General features: G+C 42.8%; 1 protein-coding gene across 3 annotated transcripts in view; it reads left to right on the forward strand.

The window, feature by feature from the left end:
- The window catches only part of BACH2 (BTB domain and CNC homolog 2), a 190106-nt gene that overhangs the window by 143631 nt on the left and 23426 nt on the right, over window positions 1–23049 (forward strand). The gene's annotated exons all lie outside the window — the stretch shown is intronic.

The following is a 23049-nucleotide window of genomic DNA, read 5'->3' on the forward strand; positions in this document are numbered from 1 at the left end:
ACTCACAGGGTTTTAAACTGCTGCAAAACTTTGCGTTACACATTTCAAATCAGTTCAAGCATGACTTAATGTGCCTCAGTTCAAACCTTTCCCTAATCAACTTAAACTAAGTCAGTATAGAGCTAATTCTGCACTGATTGAAGAGTTTCCATAAACCCTTTTGTGGAAGCCTTGGTAATTTGATTTTGTACTACACCTTTTGTTAAAGCACTGGATTTTAGTGTGTAGATAAGCACTTGGAAAAACAGCCACATAATAACAAGGGCTCAGATGCGGCCATGGTGTGTGATCAGCCCTCAGAGCAGAGTTAGAGGACTAGAGTGTATCAGCTGCCTACAGCTAATTAAAAAGGACCCCGTTAGCTCTTAACTTCTATGCTTTTCTCTTTATTGGCAGGTTTTGGTAAACAAGTAGAACCTCGCCTGCTTTTCACCCAGGGTATTTTTCAGCAGTTGTGCAGTTTGTTTCTCTAGCAGGTGCTGTGAAATGCAACCCAAAATTAGTATTTTCTAAAAACTGAGTTTAAAGCTGTAAAGTTAGTAATTCAGTTCATACCCCTAACTGTTGTTTTGTTTTATTTAATCACGAAAACTGGTCTTCCTTCCTTTAACAAGGCACTTAATTAAGGTTTTAATTCATGATAAGAAGTTAAATGGCACTTATGAGGCTTTTTTAATGGTTTCCACTTCCCATCCAGATTACAAAAAAAGGTGTGATAGAGAGAGAGACACGGCTGTCAGCCAGGGGTATTGTAGGTCATGCCAATATTAGCTGGCAGCCGGCCATTATCCAATTAACATTGCTTCATTGCTGCAAGTAATAGCTCTCGAGTAGATGATTTAGTCATTCATGCTGTAGTGGTACTCTACTTTACTTGAGAAGGAGCCAAGCTACTTTACTTGAGCTTCATCAAATAGGCTTTTTATTCACTATTATTACCTGCCTGGCTTTGCTAAAAGAAGTGCACAGTGAGCCTATATGGGCAAGCTGAAAGCTGGGCGCTGGACAGAGGAGCATTCTGTGCAAACACCTTATTCACTTGGTTTTCTGAAAGCTGAGGTTGCAGTTAACTGGGGAAAAGATGGAAACAGCAACAACAAATATACCCCCTCAGCTGCATTAGATTCCTACAGCTTAGAAATGAGATGCCTGACCTTGCTTATGGGTTTTTTTTACTTTGGGGTATACATTTGAAAATACTTTCACCTGGTCATTCCAGCTGTGAGATCACCAAATGCCTTTCTCTCTGGTGAAATTAAACAGAGGTCTTCTGAAGTAGTAGTCTGAGCTTTCTCTAGCACTGGTCTGATACTGTCCTTTCTGTTATGGACTAAAGGTATAAAACTACCTTAGTACTCCAGTAGGCTGGTTAGTTTTACCCATAACCTTGAATTTCTTGCATCTGTTTCAAAGAATGGTTACTGGTGACTCTTTTTAGTGCAGTGAACTATCTGCTGGAAATGTTGCCTTCCAGAAGGATGAAACAGAGTTGTCTTTGGCTTACAAATCTTCCATGGGGCAAAGGGAAGCGGCATCTCTTTTAGGAAGAGGCGGTGGGATGTGCTTGGGGAGCCTTTTTTGTTTGTTTATCCACACAGCTCTTTTCTTTGCTATTAAGAGAATGATGTTCAAAGTAGATGTTGGCACACACCACAGGCTGAATTTCTCTGCGTTCTTACTGCTTTACTGCTCCCTGATGGCTGCTGCCAAACTTGCTGTTTCCCCATGAGGTCTAGCCCTGTGAAATCTGTCATCTGCTTCTTCACTTGATATGGGTTAACTCCCTCACACAGCTCATCTTTGCAAGGAGAAAGGCAGGACGGGACTTCGATTCAGATTCAAGGCTGGCAAAAGCTGAGTATGTTGGAAAGCGAGGGCATGCGGCACCCTGGGGTGGGATTGAGCCAGGCATCTAACATTAGTATGGCATGTAGCTGACAGGGAGGAGAAATACTGGCAGCTGCTAACCATCCATGCCAACCCGCCAGCCTGAGGGAAAAATGCTGGGAATTAGCCAGCGAAAGATGATTGTGATGAGGAGAAAATCAAAGGCAGGATGCAGGAGGTCAGCTATTACATACCCTGCTGGCTAAAAGCGATTATTATTCCTTTTTATCTCTCTAGAAAGAAACCATATTTTCTTACTTTGTCTCTTTCCTTTCCATGTACTGTGTATATGTATGAATATAATATCTTTAAGGAATGCAGGGACTGAGCTGGGAGTGCTCTCCACAGGAGCATCTAGTGGAAGAGGTGATAAATGTGGGAAAGGGGAGCAAGAGGGCAAGAAAAAGTTTCTTTCCCAGCTGGAGGGATGTTATTACACAGTAGGGAACAACAAAAGACTCTTTGTCACCCCAGAGATGTATTAGGAATAGCTGAGGTTAGTTCTTAAAGAATAGGAAGCATTAATGTGGTTTTCTCTTTATATGACTGTAAAGGCCATTGATGTTCTTCACAGATTGCAGTACTGGCCAGAATTATTTCTGCTGTGGCTCAGGAGGCAGCCATGATCTGCAAGCCTTCCTGAAAGCCACCGCTCCCTTCATCCACAGAGCTTTTTGTAGTGGCAAGAGTCTGTATCCATCAGGCTTCTAGTAAAGTCAGACTTCAAACTAATTTCCTCTTCAGCCTTGACTCAGCAATGCCACTTCAGTGAGTCCACACATATGGACATTAGGTCTTAGGTTCCCAAAGTTCCTGTTGAGGAATGTGTTATTTTTCATGCTGATTCACAATTCTGACACTAGCTGTACAGAAGGATGACTGGAGGCTGCAGATCTATAGTGAGAGTAAAACTGAGCATTTGGGTACTTTTTGAGGTCTTAGGTGACATGATAGTAATTCAGGAGAAACCACGAGACAGAAATTGGTATTGTTAGGTGTGTGTTGGTTATGTGGCCCAATACAAGGTACAAACAACATAGTTTGTTTCTAGCAGGTGAGCGATAAAACAGAAGTGAAACCATCAAGATGTGATATGAAATTCCAATCCCTGTCTTGCTGCAGAGGCTTCTGGCACTGCCTGATTTTTCATGCCTCAAGTATGATGAAGAAACTAGCTGCATGCTTTTCATTATGCATGGTGTAACTTCCATTATTTTCTGATGAGGGCTGTCTTGCTACTGATGTTACTTCTCTGATCTTTTCCAGTGGAGAAAAAGGAAAAAAATCTTGTGTTGTGGAGAGAGCTAGGTTTAAAAAGCAAAACAAAAGCCATGCATACATGCATGTTAAGGAGAGAAAATCTTGAAATAACTCCTCTCCTGCCCTTTGTCGATAGCTGTACTATTTATTTATGTATTCTAGTAAGCATATAAAAATGTACCGTCAAAGGGGATGTGGAGGTGAATGCTCAGAATGGTTTTCACCACCACAATAAGTGAACTCAATTTCGTTGCCTTTGTTAGACTCCTGCCTGCCGATAGTGCTAAATTGGGCTGATTGACTGTGATTGCACTCACTATTGAAAAGGCAGTTTGCAGTGTGGAAACTTTCTCTCTCAAACATGACAAGAGATCTAAAATGTAAAAGATGTCCTGAAGAGTAAGTCCTAGAGGTAGAATGTAGTAAGGGCATGAGCAGAAGGAACAAGGATGTGTAACAGGAGGTATATTTTATTTGTTTTAAATTTGGGTTTGTTGACGGTATTTTCTGTATTCAAATATGTATGTAGGCAGGAAGGAGAATGAGGTGGCTGAGCCATGATTGTGCCTCAACAGAACTGAAAGATCTCCTCCCTTTCTCCCCCTCCACCTTTGAATCTCTTACCTTTGCTTTTTCTTTCTCTGAAAATTTAATGCCAGCAAGCTAAGCATCTGCTTTTTTAGGAGTCCAGAAGTATAGGCTGAGCATTTGCCATTTGAATAAACAGACAGATAAGGCCCAGATAAGACACCCTCAGTTTCACCACTTCAGAGACAACAACCTGTAAGGTATTTTCTAATCCTAGTACCAAGGTTTGTTTTGTTAGCATTCCCAGGACCCAAATAAGATAAGGTTTTATCTCCGTACAGCACTGTCTGACAAGGATTCCCCAGTGAATAATGTCAGATCGACTGTTTTTCTCAGCTACTAGTGAAATTGAGCATGTTACAGGGTGGAATATGGCATGTATTCAAATGATGCATCACAGCAGTCAACAAACATTAAGGCTAGGAAGTATGGTTCAATTTGGAAGTGAAATATGGGGTTTAGGTGAGCAGAAGGCAATTGAATCGTACTAGGATTTGGGAATGAGATGCTCTTTGTGAATTTTACAGGCAGGCTGTTGTGTTTTTTAGAGGAACAAGTAGACTTACTCTGTTTTGCATTTTCAGTGCAAGCTCTGAAGAGAGAAATGGGAGGTTTATTCCAGGACTTCTGTGCAGTCCTGAATTTTCATCTCTCCCACTTTGATGGGGACCGACGGCAAACACCTCTAAGTCCCAGCACAGTCTAACACTATTAAAAGCCATGTCCTTGGGCACTTTATTTACTTTGATAAAATAAATAAGTAGGAGCAGCTGTACTTAGTCAAACTACAGATCCATCTAGCCCGGGCTTGGTTTGTTTTAAAAATGAGATACAAGTTCTCTGAAAGAGCTTGAGAGGAGGCTTGTGTGGTTGTTTAAAGACTTAAATGAAAAGTATCAGGCATATCTCTGGGAAGCATGTTTCAATTTACTGGGGAAAGACACCATGAGAGCCACTGGCAGTTGCTTTGAAGCCAGATTAAAATCAACTGAAAAATTTGGCACATGTTCGTAGCAACAAACTGCCCAATGATGTATATGACTGGACATGGTTTCATCACTGTAAGGCAAATGGCCTTGGAAAGGGATGAGCTTTAGACAGCCCTCAAAGAAGTTTGCTACTCAGTACAGACGTAGTTGAGTGGAATTTAAGATCCTAGGATAACAGTTCAGATTTGCTAATAAATTTTTTTCGTCTTTCACTTTGCTTAATCTGACTTTTTAAGAGCAGGTGGTGTCAAAGTGTGTGGTTAAGTGTGACTGTTTCCCGCACAAAGAGGTCCTTGTACCTTTTTTTTTAGTTTACAATTTGTATTTTGGGAGGGCTTTTTGGGGGTTTCTTGCTTAAAGTTTGCACAATGCATCTTTCAGGTCACTTTAGAGTCAGTGATGAAGCTTTACAAGACTTTGTGGAGGAAAGTAGGTTAATTTGCAATTAATATGGCACTGTGAATTCCTTGCTGTGACCCAGGGACCGCTGCTAGCCAGGGGTCTACAGTTAAAATAGCTATAGCTGGGCTGAGAACAGCAGAGAATCACAGTACTAGCACTTTCAGTAAAACCAGTACATAAACAAGGTGTTACCAAACAGCTGGAATTGAGAGGTATCGGTTCTGAAGTTAAGACATGGTAACATAAAACCTTCAGCACTAGATTTTTGAGGTCTCTTGTGAACAAATAAAGTATTGTTATCACCTCTCTGCGAATGCTGGGGTGGAAGCTGATGCGTCAGATGGGAATTATAGTACAGGTCTGTGCATCAGGTCAGTGATGATTAAATCATCTTGTGTGAATCACTCAGCTATGTTTACCTCTCTAAATGCTCTGGTTCACATTACCTCACACAGAGGTGAACAGGCTGACCCGCAGCTGGCACAGCTGCTAGTCACGGAGCAGCCCGTGTATCTAAACCCAGAGCTTCCACCTTATCACTCCCCAGCCAGAGTTTCAGTCTCATTTTCTTCCCTCTCTATCTTTTAAGCATTTTCTTCCTTGTCTATCTTTTAAGCATGCAGGAGACATTGAGGGGATTTTCAGACTAGTTGCAACCTTTTTCAAGATAATAGGGGTAGAATGGAGCAACTCGCTGCCGTATCTGGTCAGTTGGTCCTGAACAACTGATGGGCTTTACTCTGTGTCCTCTGCCTGTTCTTCCTGCATCACCTCTGAGGTCCTGTGCACTGCCATCAATAACAGCTGCTGAGACTACCACATCCAAGAAGAAAGTAGACGTGGAGGCATGGAGCGGATCAGAAGGAGGCTGTGAACTGCTGCAGACTTCCAGTCACCAGGAGACTGGGGCACTTTGAGGGTGCTTCATTAGGAATTTTTGAGCTGTTGTAGAAGAAATTCTTGATTTAAAAATAACAATCTTGATACTTGAGGGTGAGATGTAAAAACTTTTTCCTGTAGCATCGTAATTTTGGGGCATCGCATTTACCCAAACGGTAGGCAAGCAGGTACCTAGCAAGACCTGATCTCTTCCAGAGAGTGTTAATCAGTCTTGGCAGATGGGAGCTGTGAGTTTTCAGGACCTCAAAATCCAGCCATCTTGGTTTTGGTGTTGAAGCAACTATGTTTAGTTATGTATCTTTTGCACCTAATCCATATCATTCCTTGCAGCAGCTGCTCGTCATTTCAGAACAACACTTTAGAGAAATGGAAGTGTAGGTCTCAGAGAGATTTCACAGGTGTGACCCAGGATGGATTCAGTGGTGGTATTGTATTCGCAGTGCTCCCTTCTGCTCCTGCAGTGTCAGATACACCTCCCGAAGCCAGTGCTGAAGTGGGTTTATGGGGGTAGTACAATAGAAAGGAGACCATCCAAATAAAAGAATTGACCCAGAAAGGGACCTGAAGAGTGCTAATAGTTTAAAAGAGAAGTGGGCATCCAGTGTATTGTGCATTAAACACGTGGTAATGCTCTACTTGAAATCTGCTTGTGATAAGACCAAATTCCCTAGTCTGTGCATATACATCTTTATGTTCCCAAGATGGGTGGGGATGCAGGCTGTAATAGTGTTTCAAGGTAAAAAAAAAAAGTAGATTTGAAGAAATGTCCATTCCGTGCAGTTCTCAGTTTCAGGAGAAGATGCCTTAGATGAAGTGGTCCAGGATTTTCATCAGACAGTCAGCTAAGAGGCTGAGGCTAGGTTTTTGGCTGTGTAAAGCTTCTGCGTGTGGGAAATGTGTTGGGTTTTTGCTTACCTTTGAAATTCAGCCTGTGTTCCTCTGTTTCAAGGGCTTGCAGCTAGTAAGAAACTAGTCTTAAGCAACTCTGAAAGCAAAATACATTTCCATCTCTGACCACACAGCAGTAGTACAGCATGCCTAGCCGCTTCTCTCCCCCGATACACAGGCAGAGAAAATTTCCTTGTCAGGGGATTCTTGGTCAAGTTAAAACAGAGTAAGTTCAATTTATTTCCTGTTTCTTTCAAAGGACAGGGTAGGAGCCAGTAACCTTTCAAGACAGGAAAAAGCTGGGGAAGGACAAATCCTGACAACTTCCCTTCTGCTTTCCACAGAGACTAGTGCTCATTTCTGCTTCCAGGAGGCAAAAGTGGGCTAGAAGAGGACAGGTTTCCAGCCATTCCATCTGCCTGTTGAATTGAACTATTTTTTTCACCTGATTTTTATCTGACTGCAGATTTCCATGTTCCCCCATGTATGGCTTTCTGTATATGGTGTTTTAGTCTGGACATAAAGGCAAATCAAGCAGTTTCTGTCTGTTCCTTGAACTTGTTAGTTTTGAAGAGACTGGATACGTCAAACTAAGGTCATGTTTTAAATGTCTGAATTAATTTGTCAAATTCAAGGCACAAAAAATAAGAGTTGCCTGTCTTCTGTAAAAGCCATCTATTCTTGTCATTTTTGTCTGATTTGTGTAAGCAGTAGCCATTAAGGACAAATAATATCTATACCACTGTCCAAGGAAGTGAAGAATGAAGAGGTGTCCATGATGTATATAGGCATTGGGGTATGCTACAGAGAAGCTTGTTCGCATTTACAAAGTCGTTAAAGCATTCAGAAAGCAGAAACCATTGCTTTCAGTACTAGCAGAAACTTTTCAATCATTGACTCCCTTTTCTTCTTTCCCTGTCGTCAATATATCTTGCAGTTGGAGGACAGAGAACAACACCCGGTAAGAGCTACCACGGGCTTGGTTTAGTTTCCTTCCTTTTCAAAGATGAGCCTAATCCTTCTCTTACGGAATTTATGATTATGGGTGAGGTTACAGTCCAGTTCTGAAACTGGTTTTCTGCAGAGGAATTGCGTAGCTACAGGGGGTCTGAGAATTCATGGTCATTTCTTGTTACTGTGCTTTGTACCTCTTGGTTGAATGGTAAGGTGGTAGTAAAGCCCCCTATAAATATTCTCTTTCATGAAAGGATGTTTTACTCAAAATAGGCTTTTCTTTTCCCAAGCTGCTCTGATTGCACATAGAGGTAAAAAAAGGGTCAGGTGTCATGTATGTTCTTGAGAGGCTTCAGAGGTGTCTTTGTTGTTGTAAAGGGCAGATGAAATCAACATTGTTATAACTATTTGACCAAATTATTTCCCTCCTGATATTAAAATTTCTAAAAGACAAGGTTTTCATGAGGCCTTTTTGTAACTCATTGTCTGCGCTATTATTTTTTAATATTATTAATTTAAGGGAAGGGGGAAAGTTGTTCCATTTGCAGCTTGCAACCCTTGTCCATCTGTCAGGTGGATGTATATTTACAGGAATTAATGAATGCCTGTTTTTATTTCTCCCCTCTCATCGTTTAAGCCAGCCAGTAACTCAGAACCATGCAACCGCTTGCTCACTCCTCCCCTTTCCTCCCCCCCACTCCTGGAGGGATGGGGAGGAGAATCAAAAGAAGGTAACTCCCCCGGGTTGAGATAAGAACAGTCCAGTAACTAAGGTATAACACAAATCACTGCTGCTGCCACCAATAATAATAATGATAAGGGAAATAACAAGGGAACAGAATACAACCGCTCACGACCCACGGACCGATACCCAGCCCAGCCCGAGCAGTGATCTCACCCTTCCGGGTAACTGCCCCCAGTTTATATAGCGAGCATGACGTGCTGTGGTATGGAATACCTCTTTGGTCAGTTTGGGTCAGGTGTACTGTCTCTGCTTCCTCCCGGCTTCCCCTCCTCCCTGGCAGGTTGTGAGACTCAGGAAGTCCTTGGTCAGAGTAAACATTACTGAGCAGCAACTAAAAACATTGATGTTATCAGCGCTGTTCCCAGGCTGAAAGTCAGAAACACAGCACTGCACCAGCTACTAAGAAGGAGAAGAATGACTGCTACTGCTGAACCCAGGACATCCCCTTAGAACAAAGGTTGCATCATCATTGTCTTTGGAAAGCTTTTGGATCAGCTTGTCTTTGTGTGTGCACACCATTTTTTGGTACCATGCCAAGCACCCCATTGAGACTTTAGTAGTGATCAGAGGAACAGAAGGAGATTTTGAAGTTTGGATATAAACCCTATTCACATGACCAAAACTTTGTAAAACCTCCATAGCAGTCTACTGGAGAGCTGGGCTCTCTGCTGTATGCTTTCCATGCCCATCTCTGCTGGGATGAAACAACTCCTGCCCTGCCACCTCTGAACATGAGGTCCTCCAGCAAATGTGGGAAGAACTTGATCTGTACTTACTCTTCAGGAAAGCAGCCATCCCTAGGCAGGCTGGCATTTCCTCACCCTCTTTATGCATGTGGTTCTGACATGCCAATGCTCTTGCTTAGTCCTATCAGCTGCATGTCATTCTGTTCTGGGGAAGGTGAGAGCAGCAACTGAAATGGATGCAGCTCCAAAAGGCATCAGCTTTACTCTTTTTACCCCCCAAAAGTTAGTCCTAGCCTTGGGTTTGTATGGTAGCTACTGCACAAGGGGGAAGCATCACTTTACTAAAAATGTAGAGCAATGAAAAATGCAGTGGCTGTCCATCAAGTGAATGTATTTGTCATTTGGTGTTTATATGGCTGATGAGCTCTCTCTGCACTTCACCAGTGCTCTGGTTGGCCAGGGTTCTTTAAAGGTCCCTAAGAAGCCTGTACAGCAAATGAAGGAACCTTGGCAAGATCCTGCGTTACACCGTGCCCTGCCCAGCATTCCTGTAGTTCTTGCCATTTCCTGCTCCTTACAACATGGCTGTGGCTTTGAACAGCAAGCACGTTTTGTATTTTTGTATTTCCCAAATGACTTATGTTGAAATGTCTTTCTCTGTGAGGGATGTTGCTGCGTGCTGTGGATTTGCACAGGGGTGAGGGATTTTTGTTATGTGTGGTTATGTGCTGTTTCATGGCTCTGTTTTATTTCCTCTTTCATCCTCCTCCTACTCTCATTTCTACCTGATTCATTAAATTAAATCTAACATAGCGGCACATTTAGACAGAAGAGACACTTGGCTATGCCAGTTCCCCAGTGGCTTTAAACTGCTGGCCGAAGTACTGCGAACAAACATAGACATTGGCTTGGCCAGCAGTTCCACCCAGCTATCTGTGTTTGCTCTCCAGGCTTTATACTATACCTACACTATTGGAGACTGCGGAGTCACAGCCTGTGTCTCATTGTTATGCATGGATGGGAAATATTCCTGTCTGATTTGCATTCATTAGCTGTTGGTAGTTCCTCTGTTGAGGTCTCTAGCCTTGTTTTTACAGTGCTTTTGGCAGTGTTTCTGCACTTGGTGTGTGAATTTTTATGATCTGTTGCATGTTATTCATGCAATTTCCTGCCCTGTAATGGTATCAGTTTTCCAGACACAGAGGAATACAAACGAAAACCCAGGAGCCAGCATTAGCATAAAATGTCCCAGTTCTGTCAGTTTGATTAATTTGTCTCTTTGTCTCCTCTGTATATGATAAGTGCTATTAATGGTTGCAACACTTCATATGTCAAAGTCTTTCTTCCTAATGACTTGAAAATGTGGTTTATTTCCCCCTTTTTTGTATTATTTTTCTCATTTAGCATTCCACTCAAGTATAGATTTATGCCATGCTCTTTCATTATCTTACTGGTTGCAGCACTGGAGTGATTACATATGGTGTAGGGTATGAGCAAAGATGTGATCCCAGGGGCAGCAGCTGCTGATGCTAGCCGAAAATAGATCCAGCGTATGCTCAGCACTTTTCCCAGAGGTCTTTTATTTATTAGGAACAGTCTTGGTACAGGACAGCTCAGACCCTCATTTAGCAAGATGACTTTTTGCCTTTCAAGAACAGCGCAGTGACTTTGCTCTATTTACCGACTGCTGTGTAATTTTTTTTCACTGCCTCCTATTGAAGCAATGACTTTACCTAATGTAAATTGTAATATAATCCTGATTTATAATGAAGTCAAGAAACGACAGGCTCCAATTGAAGTAATGGAACTTGACAGATCTAAGGTTTAAATTAAATAATCCTATTTGTAAGACAGCATTTGTACATGGTACACTGGTTTAAAATGAACTTCAGTTCTTCTTCAGCAAATCCTTTACCATTCTCTGTGTTGTGCCTTCCATAAAGGCTTTAAAGGGAACAAAATTCATTTGGGAATATCATCTTTGTCTTTGTAAATGTGTCTGGAACAATGCATTGTTTTCTTTCCCATAGCAAATTATTTCACATAACTCTTTAATTAAAGAGGAAAAATTAATGTGGGTCATTTATTCAGGGCATGCCACATCTAACCTGCTTTAGTGGCCAGAAGAGGCCAACTACAGAGAATGAGGAGAGGAGAATGCTGGAGGGAAAATAGAGAGGAAGGCTGCAGCTCGACTCTGCCTCCCAGGAGCAGGGGTTCATCCTAGCAGTGATTTGTATGGAGGGAGAAGATTGTCTCCTATGAGCTGTCCTTCCCTCACAGCTGGCAGGGGGGAGTGCTTCAAGTTGGTGTTTCCTTTTGCCTCTGCACCCCATTTTTTGCCCTCCATCACTGTCGTACCAGTGCAGGCAGCGAGAGCCCTGGGGTGCGCAAATCAAAAGGTGGCTGGCTGCTCAGAGCTGGCAGTCAGCACAGAGGTGGGGGTTGGTGGAACAAAAGGCTTGTAGATGAGGAAAAGAGACCAGGCAAGGGAGCATGAAATGCTGAAGAAATGATGGGAACAGCACAGAGAAAGGGCAGTGGGATAAAAACACCAAAGGTACGGTGCAGGGTTTTCCTGGCCTAGATTGAGGGAAGCTGTCTTGGAAGATGACTTCTTCCCTTTTCTCTCACTCAGCATTGCATTTTTGCCATCATTTCTGACTGCATTTAGTTGCTGCTGCCCCTCTCTGTCACCTTTCTAATTTTCCTTTGTACCTGGCTGTGATGTGCCCTCTTCCCCAGGAGCCTGATGCTCTCACCCTGGGCCAGCCTTGTGCACTCCAGCAGAAACAGCCCAGCTTGGGTATCCATCTTGATAATGTTCCACAGCTACCTGTCACCCTGCTGTCGCCCTGAGTCATCAGCTTCCCACAAGCCCTGGTAGAGAAAATGTCTGTTTTGCAGCAGTTGTGTTTGGGCAGTGTCAGCCACCATCAGCACTGTGAACTCGGTTAAGAACTTTTTCTCCCAGTGCTTGCAGGGAAGTCATAACTTCTATTAATTAGAAACCAACCCCAGTTCCTCACTGCCGTCAAGAAGGGACAGTACTGCCCAGGGCCACTTGTGAATGTGGGGAAAAACAAGCTCACAAAGCCAAAGCAGTGCAGGCCAGCAGAAGAGGCAAAGGCGAGGAGGATCCACGCAGCAAACATGGCATTGACATCATGTGGGCCCTTGCTTCTCATCTAGGGAGAAAAAGCAACAAGGTCCAAGAATAAAAGTCCATCAGGAGGTTTTAGAGTTGCTGCTGGTAGGTTGCACACTGCCCCGTCTCTCTTCTCTGACAGGCGTGCGCATGGCTACAGGCATGGCTTTCTGTTCATTTGGAATTAATGGGATTACATAGAGCAGAAAAGGAGGTGGGGTACTGATTTCTGCAAGCACGGAGTTTCAGCCTCCTTAACCCTTAGAAAGATAAACAAAATAAAATAGCAAGAACCAGGATGATTCAGTATGCAAATAAACTGGTTTTCATTACTCAAGACACACATAAATGCGCACTGGTGACTGAGGCAGCAGAATAACACTTCACTGTTCATTATTTTATCAGACAGTAATAATTGTAGTTAATATTTTCTTAGTAGTGTCTCTGAGACTTTATTTATGCTTCTAATAATCTGAGCAGCTGTAATGATGCTGGCTGCCAGAGCTGTAGCCTTTTAGAAGCACTCTAGTGTGGCAATGATATGATGATAACAGAAATATAAGGAGATGATGATCTTCTCGGAGCAGATGGGGCTAATTCAGCCCCTTTCGCACACATTCACGTTCTCTAGTCTCTTTCTCACACTAGCATGCGTGGGTGCACGTGAGCATATGTAGAAAAACACACACACAAATAGCTGTAAAGTCCCAACTTCCATCCTCCTGGTAAGTCACATGTCAAGCTGGAAATGCCATCATTTTTCTATGTGATGAGTATTTCTAGGGCTTCTAGCATAGATGGCATTTTCTACGCCTCACTTGCTGGTTAGATCTTAAAAATCTCATTTATAGGTCAAAAAGGAGAAAGTCAATTCCTTGGGAGCAGCGTGGAGCTGGGCACAGGGTTGTGGCTGGAATGCCGTTGCCCATCCTTCCCATCCTCTGACCACTGTGCTGCAGGGCACTCCTGCTGGGCCTGTGCTTCTTTAGGGACTGAAAGAGCCATTTGCCTGTTTTCGCAGCAGGTGTGATCTCAGCAAGAAAGCAAATACCTCTGTTTTTTTCTGGTGAGATTTATGGAGGCTTAGCTAACGTTTTGGGCTACCATGGGAGGAGTTAACTGCTCCTCATGGAGGATGGGAGGAGAGGAACTTTGGCAGCTCAGCAATGGCTGGTTCGCCTTGTAAATGTGCTTTGGTGAGCTGAGTGGACATCATTGATGAAATGTGAACGCACCAAGCAGTGGAACAAAAGCCACCATAATCCTCAGATCTGCTAGTAGCCATGCAGGAGCAAAACCAAGGTGAACACAGAAAAACTGTGTGTCCAAATACCAGAAATTAGAAGGCAAGGCAGGGGAGGAGGGAAGGGAAATCTGGAACTTATGCAGTATTTGGCAGGTTTTGTGTTAAAAATACGATGCCTGCAGGAAGCCAGGTTATTTTTACAGGGTTTCAGCATATCAGTTAATAATTGTAATTGCCTGGTTACCTTGTGAAGTGCAGTAGTAAAGCCTTTGATATTCAGTTCCTTCCACAGCCTAGCAGAAGCATCTCTAGATTTCAAATGTTCCAGTATTTGCTTGGCTGTGCTCTCTGCTACACAGGCCTAAGGATGCCAGTGATTTTATATACTGTGCCATGCTAGTGCGTGGTCACAGGTAATGCTGGAAGCACTGGCATCATCAGCCCCGTAGAACCCACAGCTGAGCATCCTTGAGATGCATCGGATATTAGCCAGCACCGTTTCCTGAGCCTGCTTCTTCTCCAGCTCCTTTGTCTTCTGATTTAGTTCTCTTCCTCAGACTGCAGCCTTGTGTTTTCCTAAATCATATCTGACAGAGCCTGCTTCTTTCTTTCCTACGCTATGCAAAGTATAATAGCAGGGCTTGTAGTGAGACGTCTTGCTGTGAAGTATTCCTCGTTTTTATAAAGTAATTACAGTGTCTTTAATGCAGTGTGTATTTAATACACTGGATTACATAGTTTATTCACATAAATGGATTCTGCCATACTTTGGAAAGAGGAGTATTCATGTAATTTACAGTCTTTGTAATTTTTCTGTATTGTGTTTGCTTGTGTATTAATTGCAGCTTCAGAAACTCTGAACCACTCCCCTAAGCACCCTCTGAATTAGCACATTTCTACATGTGTCTTAATTTTCTGCCTATTTTGGTATTTCCTAATGTAACTTGGAGGCTTCTAGAGTTTCTTCCTTTGAGAAGTTCTTAAACTGCTTTTTGTTTTCCCTTTTTCTCCCCACTTTGGTTCATGATATGCACCTAAACAGATCTTTCACAGACTCTTCTCTCGCAATTTATATTCTGTGAAAGCTTTCCCACTTCCTCCTCCCCCCTCCTCACTGCTCAACACTTTCCCTTCTTTAATTTTTTTCTTTTTTAATCTGAGGGTCAGTTTAGTTTCCCTTTTGCAAAAATGCGGGACTGATTTTAATTTTAAATTTTAGCTGCACTTCGTTTCTGATGATGTTCTTGGGTTAAAATCTGCTCGTTTCTGCCCAGCTCTTCCTCGATGGTTTGAGCATGGCTTGTGCAGGCACCCAAGGAGAGAAGGTAGCATTTCTGCTGAGCCACTTTCCTGTGTCATGCCTCATTACTGCGTTCCAGGTTTCTTAAGGTGTAAGTTGCATTGGAAAAACAAATGTATTGCAAACTGCCAGATATCACAGCAGTATTTCCCTTTGCTTTATCTTCCAGTTCATGCCTGAGTGTTTAAACTGCTAATTAGTGCCACTGGTTTTTATGTGTTCTTTGTTGATTCAGTCGTGTCGTAGCCAAGTGGTTCCTTCAGAGAAAAGGTTACTTGAAACATCCTCATCTCTAATTCTATTTCTAACACCTCCACCCAGAGTCAGACCTCAGCAGCTTGAAAGTTCTTCTCCAATTTTTTCACCTATTCTTGCCAGCAGATACTCTCTTGGCCATGATTTTGATTTTTCCCTGTTCTTCAGCTGCCCTGGGCAGCCTCCAACATTGACAATGTACCACAAACTATGTAATTAGTTAAGAAAAAAGTGTTCTGCTCAAGTTCATTAAGATATTTTCTCCAAACAGTGGTACTTCAGCTGTCATTCCTCTGGTTTGATGCATAGCATTACAGGCAGTATACCGTTTGTGGTTTAATAAACTAGTGTTTAGATGAGGCTATTACTGCAGTGAATCTGGTTCAGAAAACCCCAAGTATGTGGGTGCCTTAACTCTTTAACGCTCCACCCATAAGTCAAGTGCAGTCGAGTGCTGACATAACCAATAATATGGGCATCGATCTGCTGGCTGCTTACGCCATCTTTACACTTGACGATCAGTTCTGAGCCCCTTGCCCCACTATCAGCACTGATGCACTTCTCGTGGTGTGATGGACCCAGTTTGCAATTGCTGCTCCCCATCCTTAAGGCGAGTCTAGCGTGAATGACCTCTTCTTCCTCCTCGTCACACAAGAAGCATTGTGGTGCTCCCTGAACACTGAGAAATACAGTCTTTTCCTTCCTTTTCGAATGGGGAGGGAGGAGGCCCTTTGAAGTGCTGCTCCTGAAGATCTGTTAGGCTGGAGAAGACAGTAAGAAGTGATTTGCTTTCCTCCTTAGATTTGTAAATACTGTCACAGGCCTTCTAGTGTAAATTTGTCATCTGGCCAAAAGTTGGGACTTTAAAGGGGGAAAGCTGAAGGGAGTATCTGCATGGGTATCAGGCACAAAACTGGAAGTTGATCTAGCATTTCCGATGTGGCTTCTTTCTCAAAAGTGCTGCTAAAGGTTGTTAAGCATCTCCTTGGAGCTCTCAGCCCGATGCCTCAAGAAGCTGTTGTGAAGGATACACTGGAAAGGTACCAGGGTGCCCCTTGGTATGGCTTTGCAGGTGGCAGCTTTTTCAGTGGGACTTCTTTCTAAAAAATTAAAGAAATAAAGGAGGTAAATCAGCCTCCCAAAGAAGGGAGCTGCATGTCTGGGTTCTCCCATCGCCTGGCATGCATTCATGCCCAGGGGTGTCTGTCATGGTGGTGATATGGTGGCTTCCCACCCCTGCGGTGTGATGTGATGCAATACAATGTGATGCAGGAGATGTCAGACTGTCACTTGGACTTTGGGTCCCTTTTCTGTCCAAGTATGTATGTACTACCCGAAGTGGCAGAATGCTAAGCTGGAGCCATCGGGGTATCTGCTTAATTAAAAAGTGGCTTTAGAATGAAAACAAAGGCCTCTCTTCATCAGTCTTTTCTGTCTGCAGCTTGTACATTCCTGTCTTGTTAAAAGCTCAGACAACACAAATACCTGCATCTGATACTTCTCACCCAAGCTGGATTTTAAAGGGTGATTACTCATTTTAGGAGCTCCACAGCTTTATAAGGGAAATACATCCATAAGCTGCTGGTGAGAGAACATTTAAATTAAAGAGGGGAAAATGCAGTAAAATACTGGCATGGCATTGGCTTACAAAAGTACTCTGCTATTTATTATATCTTTTTCTGACTTTTTCCTGCCTCCTGCATGTTCTCACCTTATGTAAAAGGATCATGGTTACAGAATAATTCCTGGCTATGTGCAGGCTTACTTTGAGCAAATATAGGAAAAAAAAACCCTGATGTCTAGCGCCATTGATTTTGCACACTCCTGACCTGTTGGAGCCTAGTAATATATTTAAAATTTAAAACAGTTTTCTGAAACCAAATAATTTGAAGCTAGGAAAACCAGGATCTGCCAGTCTTCAACATCCCAGGTAAAAATAACTAAGTAAATAGCCAGGAAGTCTCTTAACTCTTAATGGAATAACAGCTTTGGTGACTGATTTTGGTTATCAGATTACACTCTAAAAATAACTTCTGCACTATACTTGCAATTGGCTGTAAAAGAAAAAGAATACAGTGTGTGCTAATTTTAGCAAATAAGATTAGAGTTAATATTTAATCCCAGAGACCTTCTTCAGGCTGTGGAAAAAATAGCAGCAGTTAACTGTCACTAATCTTATCTCCTGTTTCCAGCGTGTGTTTGATTATATAAGTTGTGCTGTTAGGAACACGCTGGCTGAGTGAGAAGTTAGTAGTTTGTTTGATACATCCTTGGGTTTATTAGACAAACTTCAGGGCTGAGGTGGATTTGGAAGGTCTCCACACACGCCTTTAGGCTGCAATAGCAACACTGAAAGGTTAACAAAGTGGGTACCACCGTAGGCCCACTGCAAAACAATGTGTGAATAACAGATTGATTTTGAGTTCTGAAAGAAAACGGTTGCATTACTTGTGTGTTTCTATCCAGTTGTTCTAAATTAATATTTAGTTTGGGATTTGTTACACAGCATATGAGGTTTTATTCAATTTTCTTTTCTTCCTTCCCTACAAAATGGCCCAATAATTACATTGATGTTTGGAGATTAGAGATGGAGGCTTTCCAACTGTTTTTAGGTACCTGGTGATGAATTTAACCTGAAAATCAAAATACTAAAAATATAATCCATAATTTTACAAGCAGTTTTCATGCTTCGCAGAAAACCCATCATTGCTCCTATTGATTTCAAAAAGACTACTCCAGCACATAAAGATAATAACCTCTGCCTTCGCTCCTCTGTCAGGACTTCTGCTTTCCCAGTGGGGCTCCAGGTCTGACCATCTAATTTATCCACAGTTTGGTAGGATTTAGCAACTAATGTTCTGCAGATCTCATTGATTGAGGGGAGGAGGGGCCTCTGCCCTCCCACACCACCGCCAGTGAGCTTGTTCTTTGAATATGCCCTAGGTATGCTTTATTTGAAACAGTTGCTTGTACATTTGCTGTTGAACTTAGATGCTGTTTTCTAGAAGATCACTGGCACTCTGCTCTCATTAGCACAAAAATTAGGCCTGGAAAAGCCTAGCAAATTAAAGCCTGCCTTGCCAGAGCAAGTTAGTTTTGCTCTGCAGTACTCATACATAAAGTATCCATCACCTTCCCTGGAAAGCTTTCCAAGATGTCACTGAACTCGCTGTTAGTTTAAGAGTCAAGAGAAAATCCCTACATTTTCATTCTTCAAAGTTTCTTCTTTGCAATCGTCAGTAGCACCACGTAGCAAACTAGAGAGTTCTCTGTTCTTGATGATCGTATGCATCAGATTACAGTAAACATTCTCTTGCTCCATTTTAGATACTGCCTTGCCAAGTTTTACATTCCTACATGTTTACAGTGATCTTTCCTTGCCCTTAGTCACTTTTCCCCTCTTTAAATTGAACTCAGACTTGCTGGCATTTTGCAGGGATTGACCTTCCCCACTCCATATGCAGCTTTTCATACAGATGCCATTCGGAGCAGAGTTACCAGACATCTATGTTTCCCTTGGAAATAACCTTTTTTTCCCCCTCTAAGAAATACTGTCTGTGCAGAACTGGAGGATTTTGTCTATTTGTCTGGGATTTTGAGACATCTGGAAGTCTGGGCAGCAGCTAACGAGCAGCACTGATGAACTCTGCAGCGCACAGTGAGTCCAGCCTGTCCTCAGAAATGTCAGACCTTTGCATGTGCTCAGAGGCCAAATCCCGTGTGTGGGCAATGCAGCCAACGCAAAGGTTTCCACGCTCGATCGGCTGTCATGGAGGAGACCACGTACAATGGGGAGCCAGAGGGAGTTCACCCACAGTGCTGTGTCTCCTGTGGTGCCTGTGGGTGTGTGTACAACTGCCTTTAAATAGAATCTCTGCCATAGGAGTCCCTTAACGAAAATACGATGTTCCTAACATGAAAGTGAGGTAACCCTCCTCCTAATTTTAGAACAACTCATGCCCAGTTTTAGAAAAATGCTGTGCTAAAAGTGTTCTATATTTGCATCTGTAATGCTGCCTTCTTTACTAGCATTCCTCGTTGCTGACTCTTGTCTCAGCTTCTTATTCTGCCATCTGACAGTGATCAATATTGTTTTCCTTGAGTTAGCCAGGTTTTCGTCAATGATATAATGCCAACCAAAGAAGAAGGGAAGGCAGAGAGTATAACAACACAAATATTTCTTCAAAAGGGAGAAGCATTACCCGGAATGCATCGAGAAAATGTAATGACAGATGATGGAGGAAAATAAGAGCAGGAAGATTTCCTCACAGGGAGGTTTCAAGTAGAGTCTGGCAATGATCTCCCAAAGGAAGTAGTGGAAGTCTGGTGTCTTAAATCAATTAAAACTAACCAGAGCATTGCACTCCACAGACTCTGTAAGAAGAAAAGCAGTGTTGGACTGAACTAAAATAGATTTTGCATGCTTATTTTCTGCAGGGCTTCTGTCTGTATTTTGCTGGTAAATTCAATATGGCTAATGCTGATTAACAACTCTCTTGATGGTGATTATATCACTGCATTATTTCCAGCCCATTCCTCAGTATCATACATTCATGAGGGCATGGATGTACTCGGCTAGCACAGTCTGGAATGCAAGCGGCACATAAAGGACTGGAGAACTTTCTTTCACCTTAGCAGTGGTCAGGCTTGTTATCACCACAGTGTTGAATTGACGTAGACCTCCGTAGCATGTGCTGAGCATGGTGTACCTGTAGCAGCACAGCTGCATGTGTATCCCTGGTGCTTGATCTCCTGGATTGCTGTAGAGCAAGAAGAGGTGCCAGATGGCTTAGGTAGGGTTGCAGTACCCATGTCCTCTGTGCGCTGCTGTGCAGATGGGTTTTAATGCATACAAGACCAGCTGGGAACAGGAGCAAGACAAAATGATTCATACTTAGACTTGTCATGTTTCATGTACACAAGAAAAGTCCTCTCCTGACCTGCCTTTAAAGATAAGGGAGAGCAGGCCTCTGAGAATCTCTGTTTTGCTTTTCTTGTCTGTGTGTGCATTGATGTTTTTATGTATGTTTTACCTTTACTGTGCCTCAATTTCTTGTCCCCATTTACACAACAGAAACGGGTAGAAATCAGCATAAGTTAAACGATTGGAGAGCAGGGAAGCAGTGACTTGGAGTATGAGCTTGGATAAGGAGCCTGGTGGAGGTTCCCACAAATTGACCTGCCTACTTAAACATTAATGTACGTGGAAAATAACACTTAAAAGCAAACAAAACTGGGACATATGGCATCTTATTTACAGTGGGGGGGAATAAACTGAAATTGTTGCTGGCATGTGTTTTACTCATCCAGCAAAGGTCTCTCTCACGTGTAAATGGGGACTGTTATATCAGAGAAATGATCTGTTTCCTTCTGAAAACACAGATCAACTTGGTTTCAGTAGCTGTTTTCACTGGGATGCATCAGTCAGGTCTAATCATTTTTAAAGTCTGTTCCTACCTCTTCCTACAGAAATGCGTGTGTGATGGTAATGCACATGGCTTCGAAGCCTTCTCTTTCCTAATATATGGTGCTCATAGCCACACTTCAGCGCTTTGATTTCATCCATCTTGACAGAGTGCATCAGATATGGGCGGTCCCAAAGCTGGTGGGGCTGAGGCAGGGGACCCACCACGGGAACCAAATCAATATTTAGACAGCTTCAGGCGGCAGAGTTTGCACTGGTTTTCACACTTGGCAGCAAGCTTTGCATCTGTTTGTTTCTAAAGTTATTGTTCGTGTAGTTTCAAGCGTTGGCACTTGAGAGATTCCTCCCTGAGGGCAATGACAAGCACCAGGTGCTTGAAACTTTCCCCCTTTGCATCTGAAGATCTTGAGAATGAGGAAAGTTGTGTCATTGGGTAAGATCTTGTGAGGTTAAATTCATCACCAGTGTTTTCATCGTCCTTCACTTGAGGTGTCTGCTGGGCACTGTCAGGAGCCCACAATGCAGTCTCAGGCTCTGTTCCCAGTACATCCAGCACAGAACAGCTGTAACAGCTGTCTTGCTGCTGTTATCATGGTTATTTATGGGCAGCAAAAATCTGAGTCAGTGTGGGAGACAGCCGTGCTGTGGGGTGGTCTGAGCCAGCCCGGGGCTCTGCAGAGTGCCTGTGCTGGGCCCGCAGGCTGGCAGGTGAAACCCTGGCCGGGCACAGCGAATGATTGTCATTTGCTTTCCAGTCGTTCCACCTAGTGGCCAAGGGACACAACTGCCAGGAGAGCTGGGTTGATTCTTCAGAGTACCTCCTCATCAAAAGGAACCCAAAAACCCCAGACAGTATGTATGGCTTCTCCTACAGTCTGTGCTACTGTGGAGCTTGCAAAATGTGTAGGCATATGTAAGCCCCCACACTGAATATCTTATAAAAGAGAAACATCGGCCTGCAAGGAGCTCATTAAGTTCCCAAGCAATTTTGTTCATCATGCTGCATAGATAAAATGCAGATAGGCCTTTATAGTGAGCTCATAATCTAACAGATAGGCAGAAAGTGTAACACTGATAAAGCAGAGATCTGTTTAATAGCCAGCTGTAAATCTAGGCAATTCTGAACCAGAGGCGTATTGTAAAAGGATGTGCAAGTGTGTAAGTATCTGCATGAAAATGCACTGTTTCTTGAAATAGCAGATACGGTGGTAATATGTGTGGAAGAGCTACTGGGAGCAGTTGTCGAGGTGTTTTAAAATATTGTTCTCTCCATCACCACTTGTGGTGTCTTCATAATCCACCATCACGACTACACATCTATGAATAACAAAGGCTTTTTCCTGGAAGTCAGGATTGTCTATAAAAACTGTGAGCTCTTCCATTGGTCCTGAGGCAGTGTAGGCAATTTATAAGGTTTTAATGAATGAACCAAGTCATTCACTCAGATTTATGCTAATCACAAATAAGACCATCACAAATTTGTGGCCTGATTCTCACTGACCTCTTGAGCAGCTTCTTGTGCAGTAGCATGAATTTAGTTGGAAGGACAGGGAAAAGCAGCTCACCTTTGAGGTATCGCATTCCTACTTGATAAGATATCCTTCTGAGGAGCTGGGAAATGCGAGTTTGAATCCCTGGGAAATGGACCTTGTCTTCTACTTTCTATGTCTCTTCTGATCTTTAGGCCATTTTACAAAAAGGGGACAGCAGTGCTTCCTCTTCTTGTTGGTTTTAAAAGAAGAAACTGAGCTGGGCTCAGTTGTATCAGGAGGTTGCTTTCCAACCTCACATAAGCATGAAGGCATTTGGCCTTTTTAAATCCCATCTAAATGCCTTTCCTTTGTATGCAAAGCACAGGGAACTTAGATTCATGAACACCACTTGCAAGCAAGGCAAGAAGGCATCTTCGTGAATCAAGACTGAAATGACTTGTCAGGGTCATGTAGAAGGTGGTTAGTGCAATGGGAAATTGAGTTATGGTCTCTCAACTTAGTGGCCAAACCACTGAATCTCCGTCTTGTGGAAAAACCTTTATCCTTGATGGTGAGCCCAGGTTTTGAAGCAGCTTCTGTCTGCTTCATGAAGAATGGTTTTCCATTTGCCTTTGCTTCCTGCCCATTGAGGGAAAAAACACAACTGAAGTTAATGCCAGTGCATTTTTTGTCAAAAAATAGACTATATCTATAGTTTACCATGTGGCTTGGCAAGTTATTTGATAGTTATGTGTGAAGATATCACTGAAAAAAAAATGGGGGGGGGGGGGAATGTGTATTTTTTATTATATGATATGTGAATGAGGAATATAGATGGCATGATGAGAAAAAAGGACGAGTAGTGGTGCATAACTCAGACCTGGAACAGCTGGTTGGAGATCAC

The sequence above is a fragment of the Pezoporus flaviventris genome, unplaced genomic scaffold (assembly GCF_033815535.1).
Source record: "Pezoporus flaviventris isolate CSIRO_AGI_PZ_B2104156 unplaced genomic scaffold, CSIRO_AGI_Pfla_v1 ptg000031l, whole genome shotgun sequence".
In the NCBI taxonomy this organism is placed as follows: domain Eukaryota; kingdom Metazoa; phylum Chordata; class Aves; order Psittaciformes; family Psittacidae; genus Pezoporus; species Pezoporus flaviventris.